General features: G+C 41.2%; 1 pseudogene; it reads left to right on the forward strand.

Annotated features, from left to right (window-relative positions):
• The first annotated feature begins 551 nt into the window (after positions 1–551).
• LOC102983858 (gonadotropin-releasing hormone II receptor-like) overlaps positions 552–27,279 on the forward strand; it is a 172,627-nt pseudogene continuing 145,899 nt past the window's right edge.

The raw sequence follows: 27,279 nt of genomic DNA on the forward strand, positions 1-27,279 counted from the left end.
TATCTAGATAATTTTGAGCCATAAACTGTTATTCAATAACATTTAGCAAGTATGTTTCAAAGCCGAGATATTATGCTCAATATGGTTACTAGGACTCACAAAGGAAGTACACGGTATAGTTTCTCTCCTCAAGAATTTATATCTAGGGAGCTCACATGCTGCAAGTAAGGAGCCCGCCCGCCAAAACTAAGACCCGGTGCAACTAACTAACTAACTAAAATCTTAAAAACAAAAAGAATTTATGAGCCTAACAATAAGAAAGATCATATGTATATGCATGTAAACATGCTTTATTGAACTAGCATAGCGCATTATAATTTCCTTCCCTTTGGTTGAAAGTCTTGAAAACAGACTCTTTCTAATTTATCTTACTCTGTAAGGGTCCTTGCATGGTGCCTGGCACACAATAGGTAGTCAATAAATGATTGTTGGATGAAAGCGTGGCTTAATGATTTAATGAATGGAGAGCTGCTCAAGAAGACATGGCATTACTTGGGTGAGGAGATTACCCTAATGGCCTGGAATGGGTGGTGATAGTGAAACAGGCAGTCATGAGCAGTTGGAATTCTCAGAGTCTGCATCAGGAGGAAGAGAAGATGGCAGGTTCCACGGAAAAGGTGAGACTTGACCCTGAAGCATGGGAGGATGGAAGGATGAAAAGGGGGGAGTCTGAGACCCGTCCTAGGTGGGGCAGAGTGGGTGAATAGCTAAGGCAAGTTAGGGTGGTAGAAAAATGCACAGGTTGCTGCAAAGACCAGCGAGGAAGCAAAGACTTCCTCTTCAGGTTTGTTGGACACTTGCAGAGGCATGGCGAGATGGAATTGTGACGGGTCCATAACGTCAGAGGGATTCAAGCTTTGTCCCAAAGGTACTAGAAAGTGATTGAAAGCATTCTGAGCTTGGGAATATTTAGGAAGAGTAATCTGATAAACTGGAAGCTGGGAGACTGGCTAGGTAGGTATTATAATATTTGAGGCATCACGTGGTAATTGTTGGGAATGGAAAAGGAAATACCGATTTTATAACATTGGGGTGGGGTGGAGGGAGGAGAAACCGGCTGAAGGCAGTCAACAGGTACAAACTTGCAGCTATAAGATAAATAAGTACTAGAGGTATAATGTACAACATGATAAATATAAGTAACTGCTGTACGTTATTTATGAAAGTTAAGCAAGTAAATCCTGAGTTCTCATCACAAGGAAAAGATAGTTTTTTCTATTTCTTTAATGTTGTATCTATATGACATGATGGATGTTCACTAAACTTATTGTGATAATCGTTTCATGATGGATGTAAGTCAGATCATCATGCTGTACACCTTAAACTTACACAGTGCTGTATGTCAATGATATCTCATTAAAGCTGGAAGAAATAAATAAATGTCAAGGGTATGAAATTTAAAACAAACAATGACAAAACATTTGGGGGATGTACCAAGAGCATTTGATAATTGATGGGCCAACAGAGGAAAAGGATTAGAGATGGTTTAAAGAAAAACCTCAGTTATGTAGAAGGCCACCAATTCGATACCCTCATATTTACTGAACGCCTACTATATTCAAGGCCCTGCATGTCCCACAGAACAGATGCATCAAATACACACTAAACCCCACCAAGAACTGAATAAATACAAATGTCCTTATTGGGATATTCACTAACTATAGGCATACTCCAAGTATGTGTCACATTTATTGGCATGCCATATTTATTTAATTGTTTTAAAAGGAAAAAAGCTGAAAAACGCTCCTGAAATCCTGCTAGACAACCATCAGAATACTTAGTCTGCAAGGAAGGCCCATTTTGTCATGTTCTTTCGTCTCCTCCGTCTTTGGTTGTAACAATGTTCACAGTCACCCCTGAACCCTCCTCGGTCTTTGCACTCCCTGGCTGGGACTCTCCAGACTGGTTTGCTCATAAATCCGGTGCTCTTTTAGAACTTGTGGTTTGTAAAAGATTGATGGCTGGTGTCACGTATCCTCCTTCCCCAGCCCGCCCTCCGCGCCGTTCCATAGTGGTATATAATAGTGACACATCAGAAGCCACAGAGAGAACGGGGAGGGTTGACTTGTTAACAAAGAAATTATAGCTGCAGAGTGCAAATGCCATTCAGAGCCCGGGGAACACGCTTCTCGGCGTTTGCTCTGAGCTCTTCATAAGCTGCTTCAGTCAGTTTTAGTTTTATGAGTTCTTTTTGTTTTGGGGGGGTCCAAAATAAACCAGTTTGGGAAGACTTCCCCTCTCCTGCCCTCTTTATTCCATCTCCACACACACACACACACACACACACACACACACACACACACACACTTCTCACACGCCATAAATATGTGCCTTTGGCATTTGGTTGTCTACAACAAAAAGCAAAAACTGTCCCAGAATGTGACATGATTTAAAAAACAGTTAAAAAATTTTGGATAAAGCTGAACAAAAAGAAGAAAGAAGAAATACTCCCCCTTAATCAACTCTTCCATTTCTCCTAGAGCAAGCAGTTCTTAATTATATTTAACAGACACAACAATGTGTCACAAGCTGGTCCAAACAGCTGTGGGAAAGCTCTATTTTGTGGCAAACACGGCAGGGAAGGAAGACCCCACTGGCCAATCAACACGTGCCCTTGGTTCAGATCAGGATCATTTCTGACGTCTGCTCTGGGGCTGTCGGGGGAATGACTGGAGTTTATTTCTCCCCAGCTGTATTATTCTGTTGGTGTTCTTTTGCAACTAAATATTTCAGCTAGGCTTTCAGTGGGTCCTTCCAGATCTGTCATCTACACTATTTTTCCTAATAGTTGACTGTGGATAGATTGGCATTTCCGTGAGTTCCCTGTTTGGTCCAGAAACCTGCTCAACTTGTCTCCAGCTGCAGAACAAGAGTTTTGTTCTCTGAACCTGTCACTTAACTATAGGTTTACGAACAGAAAATTGAACGTGCCCAAGTGCCACGGTTCTTCCCTGCCCACCCACCTCCAATTCCAGTTTCCACTCTAATTGTATCTGCTTGTGTCCTTAGCTTTATGTGTCTGGTCTTTTATGTTAACAAAATATGAATACATGCAGAGGGGAACAACCATGTAAGCATAAATGTTACTGCTTGTTTACAACATATTTTTCAGCAAGAAGATTAAACTTTTTCTATTGCATTCCTTTATCTTTTTTTATCTATTGGATGTAATCACAACCAAATTGTGCTACGGAAAGAAACACATTCCATAATTTGGGCTTATTAAATTTCCCATCATCTTCCTTTTATGTTTCTTTCAACAGACATTTTATCATCCCAGAAGATCTGAGACATTTTCCCATGTAAATATACGTCTAAATCACCAAATTCTTCATTCTTGTTTCTTCTCATGCAATGTATTGATTCTTTTTCCTTTTCAATTTATAAACTTGTAAATAAATTACCAATGAAACTTTAAATCATTATGCTGATTGTCTTCTACTCATTAACTGATGAACTGCTCACATATTTACTTTATGTGTCATTATAACTTTCCTCTTTGTCTAATAATACTTTTAACATTAGGCCACATGCTTTGTTAAAGATAGCGTTTTCGTTTGAGTTGTTTTCTGATAGAATTTTCACTACTAAATCCATCTCTAGTAATTGTCTCTCAAATGCTGTTTAGTACACTGATTTTCTCTCTTTATTTCCATTGGCTTAACAGGTAGTCAAAGATGTTTTCCTTTGTTGCTGTATTAAAGACCCATTACAAATTAATAATGAGAGTAGCAGCAAATTTCCCCCTAATATTTTCTCAATCTTCTACTGATGGAACACTATTCTGCACATACACCAATTCCATTAAAAAGCTCTTTCACTCCAGTGTAAACAGTATTCTATTAATAGCAAGGACGTTAAGGCTGTGGCTTGCAGCTTTAGGCTCCCATTATATTATTCAATCTATACGTGCTTCATCCTGTATTAGTGAGGGGCCATTTGGGTAAGATATTTTAACTCTCTCTTTGCTGTCTTTGAAAATAGGGATGCAGCCTGGACCAGCTCTGGAAAGCTGGTACCTGGGACCCAGCTCTGGCCTTTGCTGGTTGTGTGGCCTTGGGTATTGCAGAACCTTTGCCCATCCCTTACATGCTCACCCCTTTTCCTCATCTGTAAAATAAGTGAATAGAATTGTACAATTACAAATGTTCCAGCTCCGTAAGAGGCACCAGGTCTCTTCCTCAGACCTTCCATGTGGGTCCCGGCTGTCTCCAGCTAAATTGCTTTAACTCATCACTTTTACCTACAGATTCGCAACGTTGGTGGCAATTAAAATCACACGTGTTCTTTTAAACCCGTGATGCATTAATAGTTTGGAAATTTCCTCTGGTGAGTCCAATGTTAAGCCAGAGCTGAGGACCGGGGCCATCACCTGAAATGCAGGCATTCAAATTCCTGTCCTTAACTTTTATCCCTCCGAGGAACATCCTGATTTGGGGAGAAATGCTTTGAGTTCAGCAGTAAATAATAAGAATAAAAAAAGTATGACTGCAGTCAGAGCTAAAAGTCTATAGTACTCTGGTCACAAAGTGGTATAACACCCTGATAAGGTAAAATATCACCTGGTGAAAAGAGAATCAGAAAACTAAGCTGAAGGGATGTAAGTGGTCCTCCAGGGTGCAGTTAAGGGTGCAGCCTGCCTTGATCTTTCTCTCTTTTTTGCAGCTGGATGGATAACAGCTGGTGAAGGTGTGGCTCTGCACAGAACAGCTGGTCAACCACACCCTCCAGGCCCAGGAGGTGGGGCTCGAAACTTTGTTCTTTGGGGGCTGGTCCAACATGCCTCACCTTGGGACCAGCTGAGAGTCCCTGAGTCCTGGAATGCAACCCCATCACTGCTGTGCTCTGGGGTCAAGGCAGCCCCTCTGGTCTGTGAGAACATGGGGTCTAGCTTGCCCTTGGTCAGGTCCGGAAACAGCCAGGGAGGGAAGACTGTCTTGTGTCCCTGCCCTCAACTCCAGAACTTGCTTGTGCTGGAGCCTCGCTACTTCCAGGAGCAAGATTCAAGTTTGAGAAGCACTCTCCTGGAGAAGCTCTTGTCCAGCTCATTGCAATGTGAAATGCTGTGGGGAAGATTAGTTTTTATTTTCCTTTTTCTGTTCTTTTAGAGCAGCTTTTCTCTTCTCCTTTTTTCAAGTTTATTGCTTCTTTTCTTGTAAAATACAGTGAATTCTAACCATTGAAAACTTGGAAAATACTACCCCCTGCCAAAAAAAAAAAAAAAAAAGAAAACAAAAGAAAAAAATCAACCAAAGCTTTATACTAAAAAAAAAAAAATCACTGTTTACAGTTTATTTTCTTCCAATCTTTTTTTTTTTTTTTGCGGTACACGGGCCTCTCACTGTTGTGGCCTCTCCCGTTGCGGAGCACAGGCTCTGGACACGCGGGCTCAGCGGCCGTGGCTCAGAGGCCCAGCCGCTCCGCGGCATGTGGGATCTTCCCAGACCAGGGCACGAACCCGTATCCCCTGCATCGGGAGGCGGACTCTCAACCACTGCGCCACCAGGGAAGCCCCTTCCAATCTTTTAATTATATACTATCTTATTGTTTTTTATATTTTTTGTTTTTAATTATCCTGATCCTGAACATCCAATTTTTTATTGTCTCTTCTGATAACACCATGAAATAAACATTTTCCCATATTATTGAAAAAATTTCAGAAACATTTTCTTCAATGAATGATATCGCATCAGATAAATATAATGTACTTAATAATTCCATATTATAGTTAGCCTGTTTCCAAATTTTTATGTTTATAAATAATACTTAGATAAAGTAAATCAAAGTTTTAAAAATATAGGTAATGAAAAGGAAGTGTAAATGGAATACTATCCTTCATATGTAAAGAGCTCATATCATTGAAAGTGAAACACTAATTAAAAAAATGGGTGAAGGACACAAATGAGTGATTGCACAAAGGAAGAAATGTAAGTGGCCATTAGATAAATGATAAATGTTCATATTAACGAACAAAAACTGACATGTAAAATGGCAACAATAAACCATTTTTTACCCTATTATAAAAATTTCAAAAAATGATATTGGTATAGTATAGTACTAAGAAAATAAACTGATAAAACAGTTTCTGGAAAACACATTGAAAATATATGTCAAAAATTTTAAACTGTATACTGTTTTTTTTTAAGGTATGGGTCCCTAAAACCAGAAAGTTCTGTTCTCCGAAAACAGAAGCTCAGACAGAAACTTATGTATAAAGATGTTTAATGTGTTAATGAATAAAATAATTAAAAACAGAGGCAGACTAAACGGCCATATGCATCTATATTCTATAATATCATGCAGAACATGAAGTAATTTGTGAAAGAGACTGGAAGAATTCTCACACTATAATGTTGTACCACGTACCATGAGACAGTTATATAATAGGATTTTGTATATGCATACCAAAATGACTGAAAGGAAATACTCGTTTTCTCTGATTATTATGAGTGTTTCTAAATTTTTTCATTATGTTTACCTATGTTTTCTGAGTTTTTACAATGAGACTATTTTGCAATGAGACAGAGAATGTAGGTTACTAATTCAGAAATGGCTTCCAGGTGTCAGTCCTGGCCCCGACACTTACTGTTCAACCTTGAGCAAGTTTGAACCTCTCTGTGCCTTGGTTTCCTCATCTGTAAAATGAGATAATAATAGTACATCGACCTAGTAGATTTTTACGAAGATAAATGATTTAATCATATAAACGTTAAGGACAATCTCAGGCACAGAGCAGGTACTAGAATGCGTTAACTAACTAGTCAATTTTTTTGTAGTATGAAAAATATTTTACATGATATAATCTGTCCCTTTCTGAAAGAGGACTATGGTAAACATTTATGCATATAGTCCCTCCATCCCATTCTAAGTTATTTCCTTGGGATAGAGTCTCAGAAATAAAATAAGTATACTAGGTCCTTGATGATTTCTGCTGAAATTCTTTCCAAAGCTGTTATAAGACATTTTCATGCCAGAAATACATGGCATTGACAGCTTTAGCAAACTTGCTGAATATCGTTATTAAAAAATAGCTGTGTGATAAGAGAAAATGGTTTATATTTTAAATTTAAATTTCTTTAATAATTTGTGAGGTTGATAATTTTATTCTTAAAATTGCTAAATAATTTTATAAGATTATTTCTACCCTTAACCTACTTACTTTTTGGTATCTAACGTTTTTCTTATTGACTTGTATAAGCTCTTTGTAGGGTAGAAATATTAACCATCTTTCTGACATAGCAGCTCTGAATATTTTTTCCATTTGTGGACTTATTACTATATTTTGATTAGATGTAAGGAAGTTCAAATATCATAGTGTCAAATCTATCTTTTGCTTTGCAAATATTGCCATTGCTTTTAAATTGAACAACTTCAGATGGAAAGATTTTTGATCTAATTCTGTATTGTTAGCCCTAAAAGGCTTTTTAAAGATTTCTAAAGGGAGTGGCACTTTTTTTTTTTACTATATTTTGAAAGATAACTTCAACTGACCCAGGTCACTCATCAGAAAGCACTAGTGAGCTCCCGCCACTAATCAGGCTGAAAGATTTCTCGAAATTCCAGATCACCAGGTAGACTCTCTGGGATGGCAGCCTGTTTATTTCTTTGCCCCCCTCAAAATACAAAAAGCACAGATTCCTCCCATCAATTACTAGGCAAATATTATCCCCAGGGTGGGCAGTCCCTGATTGAGGCCACACTGACCTGTACGTTGCCAGATTAGGACAGAAACCACGTGGCAGAGCTCCTTCATGATGGCTTGACCAAACGGTTAAGCTTCAGGGCACGAAACTGTCACATGAGATGCTTAGATGGTCCTACAGAAAATATAGGGGCCAGCTGTTCCAGCTGTTTCACTCCAAGAAGTCCAGGAAGAAGGCATCTCAGTAGGAGCAGTGGTCCCCTGTCTGGCAATAGGTCTCCCGACCAGTGGTGAGTGGGAAGTCGCCTTCTGCTCTGACTGGGCTTCTGGCAGTGTCCATCTGGAACGGCTCTCAGCAGTGTGGAGTTGGGTCCTCCAGAGAAGAGCCTTTAAGTCACTGGGCTTAGTGGTCTCTCTCTCTCTCTCTCTCTCTCTCTCTCTTTGTTTTTTCAGCCGCACCATGCGGCTTGTGGGATCTTAGTTCCCAGACCAGGGATTGAACTTGGGGCCCCAGCGCTGAGAGTGCCGAGTCCTAACCACTGGACTGCCAGGGAATTCTCAGTGGTCTGTTTTTAAGGAGTAATGGCTACCCCAGGGGAGGGGGTCTTGACACTGTCAGCTGCTCCTGTTCCAGTGACATACGTTGCCCATCAAACTTTTTTTTTTTTTCAAACTTTTTATTTAAAGTAATATTCTTATTTCATCACTCTAAGACATTTACAGTCCTACAGTGGACGTTTCAAAACAGGTACTATGGTAATTCGCATTGACTACTTAACATGTTTTAACACAGCTTAAATCCTGCAAGATGAGTAAGAATCATAACACAAAAGAAATCACATCATAACACAAGAGGTTGAGTGAGCCAATATGTGCATTGAGTCTTTTAGAGAAGCCAAAAGAAGAATTAAACAGCAAAGTCCTTATGACTGGAAGAGCTGCACAACTCAGAAACTAAAGACGGGAGATTTGGGTTTGAAACTCCAAGTGTCCACTGACATTTTTGTGTGGGTTCAGCCTGTGTTTTGGTTCCCCAGTTTCTCCACTTGCTGTCTCTGTGTTTCTCCCTCTAGCTATCAATTCCCTTCCGGAAACGTTCAGGGTTTTCTCTGCTAAGTGATAGTGAAAGTGTGTATAGGAAACAGTCCTTGCCAAAACAAAAGGTCATCTAAACAACAAAAAATTACTTACTTCATCAGTGCTTAAAGACGTGGCTGCTCACCTGGACATTTTCATACAAACCCGAAGACACTTTTACCGAATGTTGACCTCGTACCTTGCTTTGTAACTGGCTGCTTTGTCTACGTTATCTCTTTTCTAGCAATTGTTTACTAAACTATATAAGCAAACCGTTCTCTTCTTAGGCGTTTTATATGATAATAACAACACATTACCAAAAAAGTGGTCTAGAAAATATGGTTTTTTTGTCCTCAAATATTCCTCTCTGACACACTCATGCATCTCTTTGACGGTGCTATTGTGGGATAACTTTGACATTTAGACCATCAGAAGTGAATGGGAGCTGACAACATGCTTTAACCTAAATTGTAAAGACTCTTGTCTGGCTATTCAAGTCAAAACCAGAGTTTACATAACCACCTAACATGGTTTCTGGTTATGTAAAACGTGACTGACTATCTGAACCCCGGATCAAAAGCTTCCTCCACATGAATGGTTTAGTTAGGGGGGAAAAAAAGCCCAAGACTGAACTGTGCCAATGAAAGCATGGATCATTTCACATTTTGCTTTGTGAAAGGGCAGAAAGTAAAGACAAATGAGGAATATGCATGGGGCACATCAGAACATCAGGTCAGTGGAAAAAAATAAGCCTGGAAAATGTGGGGGAGATAAGCAAGTCACTCAAAGAAAAGTCATGAGGACCTGGCTAGCTTCCAAGAGACTTTGAACAGCAGGGGAGCAGAGATGCTTGACTTGGGGACAAACAGCTCCAAAGCTATGAATTCAGTTCCTCAAGTGTATGTTGAGCCTTTACTAGGAAATGTGCACCTTCTAGGTCCAAAGTGCTGAGTAGGAGGAAGGTATAAAGAATAATGTGTATCTCTCCTTGACTTCAAAGCATTTATAGAGGTGTGTAGACACAAAGCCTTCACAGGGGATAAAAAAACCCCAACAACATAAGAAGAGTGTCCAGTTGAATATGATAATGCCGAATATACAGAGGAAGTGAACATAAATATTATGGGCTATAAGGGACAGGTGAGATAGATGCTCACGGTGAATTTGAGATGCACAGGGCAGTAATGAAGACAACTTGGGTAGCTACAGAGGAAGAAACCAGGTGTTTCAGGAAGGAGTAGATGCTAGGCAAAGTATTAGAGTTGGGGACAAGCATAGCAAGTGTGTGTGCGTTGTGGGGAGACCCACCTGGCGGGGTGAAAAGTGTGTGTTGTGGCCGGATCAAGGGTGATGTCCAGTGATGTAACGAAGAGTTTGCCATGAAACAACTGGCAACAGAAATAAATGAAAAGTCTCAGTGGTAGTGATACTTATATTTCGTAAAGGTACAGTGTTTGCTGAATGATAAAAATTAAGCAGAAAAGTGGCATAAAAATCGGTGCTTGTGTTATTAAGGGTCAGTGAACACTGAATGCATCATGAGGTCAAGGGCAATTTATCAACTTCCATGGGTCTCAGTGTTCTTACCTGTAAAATGGGAATAAAATGTGTATGAGGGTCATGCTTTAATGAAATAATACTGGGATAATACATAAATGTATTTATAAAATATAATGCAACTGTAAGTTATGAGGGCAGGGCGGTGGTGAGTGTAAAAAAACATAGGCTTTGAAGTCAGATAACCTTGAGCAAAAATTCTTGCCCCTCTCTTTACTTTTTCCTCTTGGGCAAATTATTTAACTCCCATATGCCTCAGTTTTATTGTTTTTAAACTGGGGATAATAATATCTATCTTCAGGGCTGCAGTGATTAGAGCAAAAACATGGAAAGTGTCTAGCATAAAACAAGTCTTTAACAGAGGTAACTATTGTTATAATTAAGCCCTTGATAGACTTAGCTGGCTTATTATTAAGGGAGATTTGTCTACTGGATCTGGGTGGATGGAGGGAAATTGAACAGAGGTTAGATACACTGTTTTACACGGTGGAGTTTGAGCAGAGGCTCATACAGGCTAACATGTATCCCTTAAACAAATAGATCAAGGAGAGGCTAGAGCACAGGTGACTCTAGAATTTCTATGCGAGCGGCGTAGGATGGCAATCTAATTAGAAAAGGGAGAGTGAAATTGAGGGCATGACTTGAAGTCGCTGTCATGTAGAAATCATGGATGATTATTTGGGAGAGACTCTGAGGCTGATGAAGATTATGGGAATGCTAATGCCTTACAAAGGCACTGTGGTCCCTAAGGTGCCCAGAGTAGAAATGTGCAAGTAACATAAGACCTTTCACTTACTGGGAATGCACTGCTTTCTAGGGTCTAAATAGTATGTGTACGTGGTAACAATGCAAACCGTATCTTAGAGTTCAACGGCACTGAGACGCTCCATGTGGCAGCTCCTTTATTTCCAATCTTTACTCTTCTCCCTGATATGATCTATTAAAATATTTCTGGTTTCTGTTCTCCTGCTGGTAGTATTTTGAGACTTCTCTCTCTTAGATGTTAGATCTCCTGGATTACTTTTCTAGTCTCTTTATTTGTTTTATCATGTGTACCTTCTGCCCGAGTTGCCCCACTTTATTCTGGAAACCTTAAATTTCTTTTTAGTCTAAGCAATTACACTTTTAATCCTTCTAAATCTATTTCTTGTTTCTCTGATTGTTTCTTTTTCACAGTTTCTCATCATTATTTTCTAGATGTAATAACTTCTTAGATCTCTCTTTATAATAATGGGATTTTTAAAAACGCTTCTTCTGCTTTTGAAATTTTCTGTTTCCTCTGTGTTACTTTCCTTAGCTATCTTGGTCTTTTTCTTTCGTGCTGGTGTGTACTCTTTCTAGACCTGGTTGCCCTTGGTTGTATGTTTGCATGTGAGAAAGAAGCCTTGGGTGGTTGGTTTGGACTTCCTCCACTGGGGTGTGTGTGTGTGTGTGTGTGTGTGTGTGTGTAGGCTTTGCATTGGAAAATTGACTAACCTCACTTCATGGAAAGGTCTTACTTAGGGGAGCCAGCCAATCCGCATTGTGGAAACATTAACTTTCCTCAAGTAATTTCCTCTGGCTTTGCAGCAGCGTTGAAGATATTTCACCCTAAGGATGATCTGCTGCCTACATTTGAGGGTGGGAAGAGGAGGTGAGGATGGGAATTTGGGCTGGTGTGTGTGCAGTTCAGAGATATCCTATTAATCTCCTGCTTCTCACCCATCTCCCGGGTAGAATCTGCTGATTCTGAGCCCAGAGCCCTCTCGGGCTTGATGTTCTACTGGGCAACCTGCATCTTAATCCTTTTCTCCTCCCTTAAAGATAGTGGCTTCCTGCACTTCTTTCTTTTGTCTGCCTATTCTTACCCACTTTCCAGGTTCCAGAGCTTTGTTGAAATTGGTTGGAATCCTTCTTTGGTGGTGACTGTCCTCCTATTCTCTCCACTTTATACCGGGTTCCTTTTTATACCTCTGTGCTTTTCTTCAGGAGGAACTTGGGAGGAACCCGAAGCAGATCCACTTACATGGTCTGCATTTTCAACTGAAAGTAGTTCAGGGAATATTTTACATTCCAAACTGCAACTTTGTCCAGCAGGTGTGTCATTTTTCTTTCACAGATGAAGACACAGAAAGGTCAGTATGATTAAGTAACTAATCCTAAGGTTTGCTAGCAAATGGCTAAGCTGAGATTCAAACTGGGTGCAATAATTCTAAATACTCTTATTTCTCCCCAAAGGGGAGATTTGAGGAAACCATTTCCTCAAAATGTGTAAGAAAGACTTTCTCTTCGGAGACAGGTCTGGGCCTTGAGAGAGACAGAAGACGTGGAAGTGTGTGGGTGATCTCTGCAGTAAAAAGTCCTGAGTTCAAGTGCTGACTTTCCTGCTAACGGGCCTTTGGCCTCTGTTTCTTTATCTAGGAGACAAGAGAGTGTGACAATCTAGTTGTTGATAGAACATCCTAGAGTTCTCTTGAGTTTTGCTGCAGGTTTTGAGGATTTCCTAAGTGTTGTTTCTAAGAGAAGTGGAATCTTCTGTGAAAAAGTCAAGATAAAGCATAAAGAAGCTCATAGGAATGTAGAAAAAGCTCTATTTCTTGGCAATCAGAACGCATTTACCAAGTACCTATAGTGCAAGGTGCTCTGTGCCTTGAGATTCCCCCCTGTTCTTCAGTGGCGGCAGTGTAGGATTTTCCATGAAGCTAACGAAACTTAAGCTCCAGGGTTCTTCACTTGCACAAATCACTTCTAAAATTTTATTTTTAATTTTGTGTTCTGAAAGAGATACCCCACATGGTATATCCTTCAGGACCTATAAAAGCTGTATCTTTCCCTGCTTGGCAGGAAGGTGGTGTGGCAGGGATGGAGAGAGAGTATCAGTTTCCTTGTGGAGTGGTGGCTCCATAGAGCAAAGTGCAAAAGGAAACAGGAAACTGACAATTATCCTGTGAGTGTGATTTGCGCTGATTGCCAAGTCGGATAATTCAGACGCAATGTCCAGTTCAGTCCTGATTGATCTCCGTGGCTCAGTTCTCTATTACTATGGCTACCGCTACTTCCCTTTCCAAAGACCAGGTTTGTGTTAGAGCCAGTAGACTCCCCACTCCAGAGCAAAACTGGGACGTGTTCTTCTTTATTTGGGGGAAAGGTGCTGAAAGCAGAGGACCAAGCAGAATAGTTTGAACTGGAAATGTAAAGTGGCAATTCTCTGCATTTAGCTGATGCTGGCTCGTGGGAGTAGCTTAGCTGAAATGTGGTCGGATATTTTCTCTTCGTAGATTACAAGTTTCAAAGATACTTTCCGTGCATTCGAATTTTCTAACTGCATTCCTGCTTACAGTGAGGCTGAGAGAACAAATTTCACTCAAGAAATACCAGTCACTGGAAAAAGAAATTCTTAGGGGATTTGCTAGAAAATTGGAAAGGGGACAAGGTATATCCACATACATATTAGAGTCTGCAGAACCATCAGGCTCCATGCCTGGGATGTCGGATGACAATAACCAAGACAAACGTGGAAATAAAGGCAGTAGCTTTTGTACAAAGCCATGCTGAACACACATTTGTTTTTACAGCTTTTCCTTAGATAAACCACCCAAGCTAAAGTCAAAAATTAAGATTTTTTTTTTTTTACTTATGAAATAAAAATTTATTAAGCTAATACTCTGTTCCATGAAGTACAAAGATTAATAAGATACAGAAAGTTCCGTGAAGGTTATAGACTAGCCACATCTTCCATGGTTTCCACTGTTCCCAGAGACTAGGATTATAAATCCTTATTTACTCAGTGTCATGGATACCCTCATTTCTTTATCTCTCCTCAGGCACTAAAGACTTCCTTTGAATCTCCTTTAAAGATAGTTGTCACTTCCCCAGATTTCTTCCCCTTCTGATGGCCATGTCTTCTCGCCGTGTCATGGAGTTACCCACTTCTGGCCTCCTTTCAAAATATCCTAAGGGTAATACCCCTCAAAAGCCAGCCAAGGCCTGGTAATTAGCAAGTAGTACTCAGCACAGCAAGTCTAATCTTCTCCATCCAATTCAAATTTGCTCTGGAAAGACTTGTCATTTTATTTTCTTTATGACAGCCATTCATGAAAAGAAGTTTATTTATTTTAAGGAAATTAAATTTATCAACCCTTTAAAAAATTAAGATTATTAAGTCAATATTTCAGGGGTATTTTTACATGGTGCTGGGGGCGTTAATGATTGTGCAAATCATTCACCACCGTATGTGAGAGTGCCCAGCATTCCCAGTGCCTTGGTTAGGAATCTTTCGGTTATGAGTGACAGAAAACTGAACCCAAATCAGCTAATGCATAAAGGTAATTTATTGGCTCACATAATTGAAGAATGCAGGACTGCAGACCAAGATGGGTTTTTAGCAGCTCAGACAATGTCATTAAGATGGGATTTCCCTATCTCATCTCGCAGTCTTTTCCATGTGTGGGTGTCAGTAGTGGCTGGACGGTTACAGCAGCCTTAGCCCAAGTTTGTTCACTGAAATACCGAGTTTAGGAGATCCTACTGAAACAACTCAGAAAAGATTTTGTATCGAAAAGTGTATCAGTTAGGACGCTGCATGGTGAAAGTCATAGACAATCCAAGTCAAACTAGCCTCAACAGAAAGATAATGTGTTGGCTCATGGAACTGGAAGCCCATGCAGGTTGTGACTTGGGGTGCAGCTTGCTCTAGAACTCAAGTAATGTACAGAAGATTCCTTCCTTGGCTGTGCTTTCCGTGGGTGCCGGCCACCTGCACGGTCAGGCTCCTTTCATGGGGGTAAGATGGTGGCAGAAACCTACGCCTCAACCCTCGTACTAGTGACTGCAGAGGAAGAGTGAAGACTTTTCTTCTGCTGGGTTCACGTTATCCTTGGACGAATCGTTTTGCGGGGCAGATGGCCTATTTTGGCTGAAGTAAGTCTACACGGTCAGCTGCTGGAACTGAGCCCACCCCTGCAGACAATGCCACCCAAACCACCAAGGTGGCGCTCTGTAACCAGAAGGAAGGGGCGCGGATATTGGGCAGTGATGCCAATGTCTGCTGTAAAGCTAATGCCCATGACAAGGGCCATGTTTTGTTAGTGACCAGAACATTAGCAGAGGGGAAAAAAAAGGCAAAGAGAAGATGTATTAGTCAGGACTCTCCAAAGAAACAGAACCAATGGAATATATATAGTCCATATACCAATGGAATATACACATATATATTCCATTGATTCCTGTTTAGATATATATATCTCCTAGAGTGAGATTTATCATAAGGAATTGGCTCATGTGATTACAGAAGATGAGAACTGCCATGATCTGCTGTTTGCTAGCTGGAGACCTAGGAAATCTGGTGGTGTAAATTCCAGGGCAGGTTCCAAGGCCTGAGAACCAGGGCAGCTGAGAGTGCAAGTCCCAGTCCAAGGACAGAAGCACTGTCTCAGCTCAAGCAGTCGAGAAGAGAGAGAGAATTCAACCTCTTCTGCCTTTTGCTCTGTGGGCCCTCAACGGGTCGGTTGAGGCCCACCCAAACTGGGAGGACCATCTCCTTTACTCAGTCCACCAATTCCAATGCTAATCTCTTTTCTGGAAACACCCTCGCAGACACAGCCAGAAATACTGTTTAACCAGGTATCTGGGCACCCTGTGGCCCAGTCAAGTTAACACATAAAGTGAACCATCACAGAAGGAAAGGGAAAAAGGTAGAAAATGAGTATTTATAAAGTGCTTACTGTATCAACTATAAATCAGGCATTTTGAAATCCTTCAAACCATTCTACTAATAGATGAGATGAAGCATCATATCCAAGAGTCTGTAGACAGAAGTGATAGAAATAACATTCAGACTCAAGACTGCCTGTTCCACAGCCCATCAGGGATACTTTGCAGAAGTAAAGGCATGAAAGTCTGGATCTGAGTTATACAATGAGAGATGTATTACAGCTTTAGATGTAGCATTGGGTCAAGTGGTTCTCAAAGTGTGCCTTTCAGGGTATCTTCTAGGTCCTTTCTCTTCCAATCGAAAGCTGGATTTTCCTCAGCTATTTCAACCAAAATAATCCATCACAACAAATCAAATGCAGAGCAGATGTGAGAATCCAGCTGTCTTCTATCAAACCAGATATTAAATAGATTTTCAAAAAATGTAGAACAAAGTGTTCTTCGTGGTAAACTTTCTTTGATTTTGGAACAAAGAATTAATTTTTTAATAAAATTTATGTTACACTTGTTAGTATGCAATGGATTCATTATAGTTATTTTAAGTGATTTAATAAATAAAAATTTTAATCTTCTTTTAAAATTTCTAATATGGTAAATATTGATAGGAATAAACTCTGTAAACAAAAGCTCTTTGGGATCTTTAATAAATTTAAAGAGTGTGAAGAGATACTGAGGCCACAGTGCTTGAGAACTGCTGAGGTTGCCCGTCTCAGAAAGTAATCCTCAAGTAGAAATCTCCAGGCAGGTATTTGACCTTATCCTTGAGTTCTCCTACTGCAGCTTTGCTTTGCCAACAATTGGACTTTGTCTTTTAAAAATGATGGGTCTGTTTTCCAAGGTAAAAATGACCTGGAAAACTAGCGCCTGAGTTCTTGATAGCTCTTTATTAGCCTTTGGGCTCAGACCTCTTTCCCACCCAACTTTATTTAGGAAAAAAAAAAAAAGACGAAACGCTTGATTTGCACTTTGGGAACGGAGTTACTGAGACACAAACCTGGTTGAGTCGGCCAAGAACATCATGTGCCCATCAGGACAGTGTGATCACAGCATGAAATGTGATGCGGAATATACTTTATTAGTGAAAAAGGGCCAAGGAAGAGTGAACTTCCGTGATGAACCAGATGACTATAACATAGTGTGTTTTAAAATTTTATTTAACTTTTCACCTTCACTCTCCGTTCCCAATCAGTCCTTGCCTGAGGGGGTCACAGAGAGTGAAAGCAAGTCCCAAGAAAGAATAGGAAGCTGAAGACCAGGAAATTCACAAATTAGATAATAGTTTCTTGAATTATCAAGAATTCTGGGTATTTCTAGATCTAGGAAACTGGCAAATGCTTAAATTGTTTTATGAAAGCTCTATCTAATGGTTGAGGCGCTTTTAAAGTTTCTTAACAATTGGGAGTATTATTTCCAGCTTAGACAGTTAGCAATTGAAAATTATGAAGAATGGCTTAGCCTTCAAAGCAAATTCCAGATTGTTTAATTAGTCATGCAAATTGCTGGATGTTACTCATCATACAAGAAACAGGACGATTTATTAGTTTTGAGCTGAATTAAGCCCCTTTCAGGCTTTCATGAAAGGGCCAAAGTCCATCTGATTTTCAAGTTTGCCTCTGTGGCAAATCACATTTACAAGATTTTGGAATTCTAAACGAATCTAAACTTGGAATTTAGGCAGGAGAGTCTCAGCAAGGTTTGCTGCAATAGAAGCACTTATAGAGGCTGCAGCTATGAGCTGATCTCTAGGCCCTGGAGATCTTAACAGTGGGTTGTTCCAACTGAAATTGAGGCTCAGAGAATGAGGCCTCTATACCTGGGTCTCAGGAGGAAAGTAGCCAGAGGGATCTGAGGCGGAATTGCCTGTGGTCTGGAGAAGCAGAATGCCTTGAAATCTGCAGTGCAACACACACTATAATAGAAATAGGATATATTTTAGGGACAATTTGTACTTAGTGAAAAGAATTCAGGGACAATAGCTGATTCTATTGCAGGGCAGCTGTCATCTCTAAATTGTCCTTAGAATTTAATACCCATTTAAAGTTCAATTTGGTACATTTTATTGAGTATTACTGTTTTCAGAACTCTGTCTTAGGTGTAACGTAGGAAACAAAATATGAATGCGATGGGCCTGCCCTTTAAGGAATCTACAATCCAGATGGACAATAAAAGATATGTGAACAATTACCATCTAGGACAGAGTGTGATAAATGCTAAAATAAAAGCACCAAGGCACTAAGTGTTTTGAAATTGCAGAAAAAGGAGAGTTTGATACCAATTAGGAAATCTGGGAAAGTTTTCATAGGGTAGTAGTATTTGATGTGGATCTTACAAAGGATGACATTTTAATGAAGAAGATAAATGGAAAGACTTTTCTGACTGGGGGAATAATTTGAGTCAGTGGGTAGGTATAGTGTTTGGGGTGCATGATGTTGTTGGGCGTTTTGCATAAATAGAGAGTGTCTGCCCTAACCCCAGCCTCAGTCAAGGGTGAGCATCTCACTCACAATGATGGGCAGACCCAGGCAGTCATGTGTTTTGTCAAGTGACCCTCTGCCCCTACTGTCTAGGCTGGTTGCACCAGAGGAGGGTGGCTGATCCACAGCTGTCCTATGTCCTGGTCTGAAAAACTCTGCATAAGCAGGAAAGAGCTGGGTTGATTAGGGTCTCGATCTTGGGAAATTACATTGTGGAATAAAGAATCTGGCAGTTAGGTTTGGGAAGTGAAAATGAGAGGAGGTATACACCAGAAGAAACCATGAGTAGAAGAGGCCGTTATGAGTAAGTAAGTAATATTATGAAGAAGCTGAAGTTACAAAGAAGCAGAAACTATGTAGCAGGAAAAACTATGTAGAGGGTGAGGAAGCCAGGTGGAACCAATAAAACAGATCCACAGTAGGAAGCTGGGCCATATCACTTGTAGGACTCTAGAGTTAGCACCATTTAGATTGATGCTGAAGTCTGGATCTGCCTTAGATCCAGAGTCACTTTCTAGCTCCATTCTCTGCAGGACTTGATGGGGCCATGGTTCCTATTCTTTGATTTCCATAGGATATTTTTCTTTCTTGTTGCATCACATATTCATACCCTAAAACTCAATTATGTATGCTGGCCTGAGTAAGCCCCCCAAAGAGCCCGGCTAAGCCACCTCATGTTACTGGAACAGAGGGAGGTGAAGGGTGGAAAGTCAGGTTGGGGACAGTTTGTGGGTGTCAAGGGATTCTATATAGATCGTTTAGTGCTTTTGTTTGGTTCTCTGCCAAGCATTTTGGATTCAAAGATGCATCAGACGAAGTCTCCAATTTCAAGGTGAAGAGAATATGGGCACAAAGATAGCTATCATTGAAGATTAACATATCAAATATTAGATCCACCAAAGACGTATTAATCCTGTGCTGGGAGGGAGGGGCTACCTAGGAAGGCTTCCCAGAAGAGATAGCGACGCTAAGAAATTTAAATATTCTGATTCCACCAAAAGGTTTGGAGCAGGAAAATAAAATGAGTGGATAAATATTATAGAAAGGTGACTTTGGCCTAAGGATAATTGGATGAAAGAGAGGCTGTTACTGAGAAGATTAATTTTAATACTTGGGAGGATAATTCAGTTGTAGAGGAGGGAGGTGGGGGTCTTGAGAAAAACAAAAGAAGGAGGAAATAGACGCCAAGTTGACTTCAAAGGTAGAAGCAACTCAACTTGATGGCTGATTCAATGTAGTGGGTTCTTGAGGGGGTAGGGGGTTAATGTGACATCAACTCAGGTAATGCGATGTATGTTGATGACATTACTGGAGCAGGGGAGTATAAGAGGGGGATCACATTGACATGGGAAGATAATGACTTTCCTCTTGGGTATGACAAGTTTGGGGTATAGGTAGGACAACTAAGTAGAGCTGCCCAGTGGGCAGCTGAAAATGTAGGGCTGGAGTTTGGAGGATCGAAGGGTCATCCATCCAGAGGTGTGACTGACATGGTGGGAGAGGAAGGGACCCCATACAAAAACAGAGCAGAGGAGACGGTAGGTGCCTTCCAAGGAAGAAGACCAAGGTGATCACTAACTGCTCACGGGCTTATGGTATTATCATATTTATTTACTTGTATTACTGTATGTTTTTATTAAAAATACAACGAAATACCTGTCTCCCATTTTTGTGACCCATGAACACATTTTACATAATAACACTAATGGAAAAATCTGCTAAATTTGAAGCAAACTGAACCATGCTATCTTTAGGGGCTCCACAGATAGGTTTATCATAGGTTTTAAAAATCCATTATCTTGCCTTTAAGATCCATCATGCCAAACTCTTTAAAATTAGCCAAGAGACCATGGCTTTATTGTTGATAACTGCTGTCCCCACACCTCCACTCAACAGTCTGGGTGATAGGTTTGACTGTACTCATTGTGAGAGGGACAAGAGAAGGAACTAAGTGTAAGGAAACCAGGGTTCTCCTTACATTTGGAGATAGATTCCCCAATCTTGTGGGAATTACTAAGGAACTGAAGTTTGCCTACAAGTAGGGCACAAAATGCCTTGCATCCAGCGGGTATTTCATAGATATCACTGGAGGAGCCCTAAACTCTCAGGTGCCTCCAGGATTCCTTCCAGGTCTCTTTGAAATTCCCAGAGGAAGATAGATGGAGTCATGTGATGGAGGGAGCGTCAGTAGGGGTGGGGTTCCTGAAAGATGCTTATGGGCAGGGGTTGGTAGCTCCAGGACTGTACTTTGTTCTAATATCTGACATCTAGCAGGTACTAAACTAATGTCTGTTGAGTAGATGATATCCCCACTTTCAATGAAAACACAATGTAAATCTTACATTCTATTGTCTGTCTCTGAGTTTATGCTCTTCCATTAAGAACTAAAAAAGAATCCTGCTCTAGCCCCCTTCAAATATGCTAGAAGATCCCATTCCCATTATCCTAGATGCCTAAGAGTTGAGAGTATAGAAAGAATTCTGGCGACCAAGGAGGAACCAGAGAAGGCAGAGAGTAATGTTGTTTGGTCATGGTGTTAGTGGTGGTAATAGTAAGTTACCGCATGACTTATGAATGGTGGTAATAGTAAGTTACAGCATGACTTATGAATGGTGGTAATAGTAAGTTACAGCATGACTTATGAATGGTGGTAATAGTAAGGGTAGATGGACAGTTGCGTTTTTTGTCTCCTTTAGGGGCGACTGCCGTGGCCCACAGGTAAATGGCAACTGTTTTTGAAAAAAAAGTATGTTCTCATTCCTTAGTCAAATAAGGAATGGCTGTTTCATCTCATAGTTGTGAGAGCTCAGCCCTAGCCTTGTTTTAATGAAAAGCGTCTGACATATTGAGATAGTTTCTACTCTGGGATTAAATTACTAAATGAAAACTCAGTAGACTGAGAAGGCAAAACAACAAAATTGGCTTTACCCCGAAACCATGTAGGCTGTTACTTATGTGATATGTTTAGAATGTGTATGGGTGATAGGAAAACGTCCTGCCCATAACTATTGGCTTCACTAATTTGCTCGAGGTGCGTGAAACTTATTCACTGGTGTCTTTTTCCTTTGCTTAAGTTCCATCCTCTTCTGGTGGTGGTGCTGGATCTGTTCTTTTTTTTTTTTTAAAGCCATTTACTACCTTTATAAGCTCTTAGGTTTATTTTTTGTTTGTTTGTTTTTAGATGTTGGGGGTAGGAGTTTATTAATTTATTTATTTTTGCTGTGTTGGGTCTTCGTTTCTGTGCGAGGGCTTTCTCTAGTTGTGGCAAGCGGGGGCCACTCTTCATCGCGGTGTGCAGGCCTCTCACTATCACGGCCTCTCTTGTTGTGGAGCGCAGGCTCCAGACGCGCAGGCTCAGTAGTTGTGGCTCATGGGCCTAGTTGCTCCGCGGCATGTGGGATCCTTCCAGACCAGGGCTCGAACCCGTGTCCCCTGCAGTAGCAGGCAGATTCTCAACCAGTGCGCCACCAGGGAAGCCCTGGATCTGTTCTTAAAGGGCTACGTTAGTATGATATTCCATTTCTTAAGACTCCTGGTTGCAAGTGACAGGAAACCTAGTCCAAACTATCTTAATCAAAACCCTGGATCACTGGAACCAGGTGCTAAAATGATGTCAAGAGGACACATCCCTCCCTTTCTTGAATCTGTCTCTCCTCCTTTCATTTGGGCAGACTTATCCCCAAATGGTGGAAAGGTGATCATCTCAGCAGCCCTAGTAGAAGGACAGCAGTGCTTTCCTTCTCCAACAGTGGCTCTTGGTGAAGTCCTGGAAGGACATGCTTGTCTGGCTGACTTGGCCACTTGCCCGTTCCTCAGCCAGTCACTGAGGCCCACGGATACAATATGCTGCTAGGGTGCTAAGTCACAAGTCAATCCTGGATTCTGGGGGGTAGCGTCAACTCCATCTGAACTACAGGCAGAGAGTGAGAAAGGGATGGGGCGCTAGAGAAAAGCAGGGATGTTATTGGACAAAGGGATACAGGACAGCAAAATAACAGGCACCACTGCAGTCGCTAATGTTCTGTTCTCGGAGGGACAGCAGTCTTGAAGCAGGATCTTATTTCCCTGCCCAGGGATTGAACCTAGCTGCTAAACCCACCAGGGGCTAGAGGCTAGAAGCAAAGTTCCCTGGTCCTTACCCCATTTGAAAGTGAAAAATATTTCAGGGAGGCAAAAACTGCAAAACCGGTACAAAGTTTACTATTAGAGACACAGCACAACGTATGGGAGAACACACAGAGAAACGGCTTATTTATTTAAGTCAGAAGCAAGGCAGAAATACACACCCAGAGAGAAGCGCGGGCGTCCTGAATGAGGAGTGCAGTAAAGAGGTGATTTAAATCACTTATATAAGGCAGTCCTTCGGGGTCTTTGTTCACATTGGGCCAATCATCTGGTTTCTTTTGTCACAGCTGACGGGTCCCAGGACCCTCCCCAACGTGCGTGCACAACTTTTTGCTAAGATGTATCCCACCGCAGAGGCCTATGGGTGCATGTCCACACTTATTATGGGGTGGCACCCCCTCCCTTTTTGAGCCCCAAGGAGCCTTCCTACGCGTGTGCAGGCAGGGAAGTTTTCCTTGACCTCAGGAGTGGGCGCCTTATCTCTTCACTTTAGCAGAGCTCAGCTTCTGCCATTAGCTTTGTCCTTGGAGTGTCTGGGTGAGAACAAAGCTTCAATTTTACTTCACTTGACAAACACCAGCTGTCCAGCCCAGGGGCCCTTCTATCTCCTACCTCAGTTTGACTACCAATGCAAATGTGCCTGATGGATTGTCCTTCCTGGGTGGGGCAGACCAGGAGCCTGGAAAGCAGTGGGGGCTTGGAAAGGCGTGAGAGAGGGGAGCTGCAGTCACACACAGTCACAGTTTTGCCTCAGGCCACTTACAGTCCTGCTGAGTCTCTGGGAGTTACTACAACCATGGGGAAAGGATGCCCATAAGAGTCAGGTGTAGGATTAAAAATTACCAAGCAAATGGAGAACACTCTACAGACTGTGTCAGCTGCTCAACGAGCCACAACAATTTTCTTAATGAATTAAAACTTCTTCTTGGTTACTTTTGCATTTTTGGTATCGGTCAGTTATACATGCTCACCGTTCGTATAACCTGTTCTTGTTTCAGGTGTAGTTTTATACTAAAGAGGACACTCATTTATCCTGCTGAAGGTTAGTGATGGCTTGATTGCTTCATTGTTCGCTGTTATATCCCGTGGAAATCAAGGGAATTTTGTTTCTTAAGTAATCGTTTCCTTATTTCATCACCTTTTTGTTTGTTTGTTTTCAGTTTGCCTACGGTTTTGGTAGAACAGAATGTCACATGGCTGAATTTGGTGTGCTTGCTATATTGTTTATGTTTGCAGACCAAGAACACCAAGCATACCAGTTCCCCCACTGAGACCTGTCACCAGAGAAATCTTTCCACCCCCAAGTCCATGGACACAGAGTCCTGGGGAGCTTACAGCTGAGCAGGGAGGTGGGAGAGTGTGAACGTGTCTTGTATGAGAGCCATCTCCAGGAATCTTGCTACTGTTTTCCTAGCTGAGAAAAGATTCCATCAGGCTCTGGCTGAATGGGGAGCCCTCAATGTCATCACCAAACTGCAGACTCTGGCAGTTGGGTTCTCAAGACTAATGTTATCCTTTGAGCTGCGTGAGGTGAGTCTCTCCTCCGGCTCCCAAGTGAACCTTGCTTTCTGGCTGGGGCTGTGTTGGCCAATGGCCAGGCTTCTTCCTGGAATGACCGCCTTTCCCCCAAAGATCAAGCTCTGGAGCTCTCGGTGGGAGTGTTGCTCTGACTTGTAAAGCCAACAGCCATTTACTGACCTCTGTGCTGTCTAATACAGAAGCCAGTATCCTCATGTGGCTGACGGACCCTTGAAATGTGGTTAGACTGAACTGAGATTGCAGCAAGTGTACGGCACACACCAGATTTTGAAGACTTAGTAAGCTATGGATGGAATGGTGTCCTCCCACCCCCAAAGTCATATGCTGAAGCCCTAACTCCAAATGGGATCGCGTTTGGAGTAAGGAAGTAATTAAGGTTAAAGGAGGTCATAGGGTGGAAGCCTGATGACCAGGAAGCTTGCTTTCTCACTTGGCCGTGAGAGGACTCAGTGAGGTGGCCGTCTGCAAGCCAGGAAGGGGGCTCTCCCCAGAACCCTACCATGCTGCACCCTCATCTTGGACTTCAAGCCTCCAGAACTGTGAGAAAATAAACTTCTGTCGTTTAAGCCACCCAGTCTGTGGCATTTTGTTATGGCAGCCTGAGCAGACTAATACATTGTGTGAAAAAATACTGTAAACTAATTAAAATCAATCCAAAGAAAGTTGGGGAGGTTTCTGCACTCTCAGCCCCGAGCCTTTGGTGGTGGTCAGGGTGGTTATAACCATATAATGAGATGGTAATAAAAACGGGGTACAGAGTCTCCTGGTTTTTTTTTTTTTTCAGTGAGCCAGGGCCCCCTTCAGCTGTAGACAGGACCACGCTGTCGGGCCTCGCTGGCTGGGAGAAGGGAAGGTTCTGCTGAGCTATATGGAACGCATCCTTGGCGACACCACTGGGTATCTGAATAGGTCCAGGAAATCGGAGACTCGTAGCTCATGTCACCTGGAGCAGGGGAAATGTTTTGCCAACAGCAGAGCTGAGTGCAAAATGTCCTGGGTTAATCCATATGCTTCGGGCAAGGCTCCACTTGCAAAGGAAGCTTCTGGTGGCAGATTTATAGTTGGAATTCATGGTCTCCACTAGCAAGGGCATCACGGTTTATTCCAAAATACAATCTCCTTAGCACAGCCCTCGATTCTCTTGAATTTTATCTTTGGCAACAAATACTGCCAGGCATTTACCTTGAACTAACAGACTCGCTTAGTTGATTTTTGAAATATTTCTGCCAAGTAGTCAAAGCTGAATAGCCAAAGTGAGCCTGTCAGTCATTCTTCTAAGTAAAAATAGCGTTCCATGAAGAGAGCCACTATTTCAGCTTGTAACTGAGATGACTACACAAGTGCTTTTCCTCAAGGCATATGCAGCAGGAGTATTTTATGAGCACCTCCCATTTTATCAAGCAGAATATTTTAAAAATGTGCGTGTAAGAGTTCAGATGTAAGTTCGTTCTTATTGCTTCATCAAGGCCATTAAGTAAAACTAGCTTTTTTTTTTTTTTTTTTTTTCCTGTGAGTCGGGGGTAGGAAGAAACCGATGATTGCTATAGTTCAGTTTGGTGCTATTCCTGGGTCTGTGCTAAAAGGTCAACAGTCTTACCCATAATTTTTGCACCATTGGTGCAAATGTCAACAAGTGAAATGGGAAAACAACATCTTTTATTATGAAAGTGGTTTTGAACCCCAATACCCCCTGAAGAAGCTCCAGGGACTCGTTGGGGTCCATAGATGACACTTTGAGAAGGGTTTCCTCTAAAGTGTATTATAAATGGAAGGCATTGTAATTCTCTTTCTGAAAATTAAAAATCATTTTTTGGGTAAATCATTATGGGAAATGCTGAACTTAACTCCAGACCACCCGTTTGGAAATGTTGTCTAGGGAATTAATGCATCTATCGAAAGACTAGACTCAGCTGTTGTCATGGTATTTGTTAATTTATATTTAGAGTTTTGTACTCTGCGGTGATTCCCACAGCTTCCCAAGGATTCTTGGACAGAGTGGGTCTCTCTTCCTTCTGGTTATGATGTAGGGACCAGGTTACTCTTCAGGATACCTATCTGATGGAAAGTTCTTCTACTCATGGGAAATCTAATAGGCCCTTGTAGTCTTGAAATCTCAACTAACTCGTATGATGTAAAACATCAGCAGGTGTTTTGGCAGTGCTTATGGACCCCTGGTTATTTGCAGTTCCAGCCCAAAGTAAGGGGTTCAGTTGGTACAACTGCCTCATTGAGATTGGAGCTTGGACCCTGTAGAGACTTGAGGAAAAGAGGGAAAGGCCATATGCTCCACTCAGCCATACAAGATGCCAGGAATAGCATAGTTATCTCACATTTTTAAAAAATTAAAATACAAATGGATGACAGGTTGCTTTGAAAACTCTCTCAGTAGAAATCCTAATACATTTTGAAAGTATTTGCCTGCATTACATTTTAGGATAAAGGAGTGTGCAAAAATGGAAATTCTTTCTGTATCTCTATGGCACCCGGATTTGTACGTTGCCCTGCATATTGAAGGTAATGAAATGAAGGGTCTAGATTCAGTCCGGAAAAACACATATGTGCATAACTATCGCTATTAATAAGTTTCAGTCACTCTTTTGCTGTTATGTTGTTATAAAATATTGTTACAAAATATATTTCTCCTGGTGAACAATGCTTTTGTTCTTCTGGGTTAGGTTTTTTTAAGGTCAGACCTCTGTCTCATTTAGCCACCGGGGATGTAGATATGTCTCAGAGTCTTTTAGATAAATCTTTTAGGTGTCCTTAAAATGATTTTTAACCTAGTATGTCCTTGGGGAGATTGCCTTTAAGTTTAGATTTTAAATAAGAAAACAGGCATAATACATACTATGGGCACTATAAGTAGGAAGATGATTTAAGTCTAGAAATTGGACCAAATCTGAAATCTCACCTTCCAGAAATCATTTGCATCTTTTTTATTTATTTTGGTCACCCTAAAAAAGAAGCACATGATCCTTAGCTTTGTTTTGCCTTGTATCAGACTATAGACCTTCTGAATTTTACACCATACTTAATTCTGTTTCTATTACACACCAGTTTTCCCGGGTATGATTAGACAATATTATTTTTACGCACCCAATTAAAAACTTAAACAAAGTAGACGGGTATTAAGGAGGAAGTTTTAACATCAGCTTTGCTTGTCTCTTTTTGTTT

This window comes from Physeter macrocephalus, chromosome 18 (assembly GCF_002837175.3).
Source record: "Physeter macrocephalus isolate SW-GA chromosome 18, ASM283717v5, whole genome shotgun sequence".
NCBI classification, from domain to species: Eukaryota; Metazoa; Chordata; class Mammalia; order Artiodactyla; family Physeteridae; genus Physeter; species Physeter macrocephalus.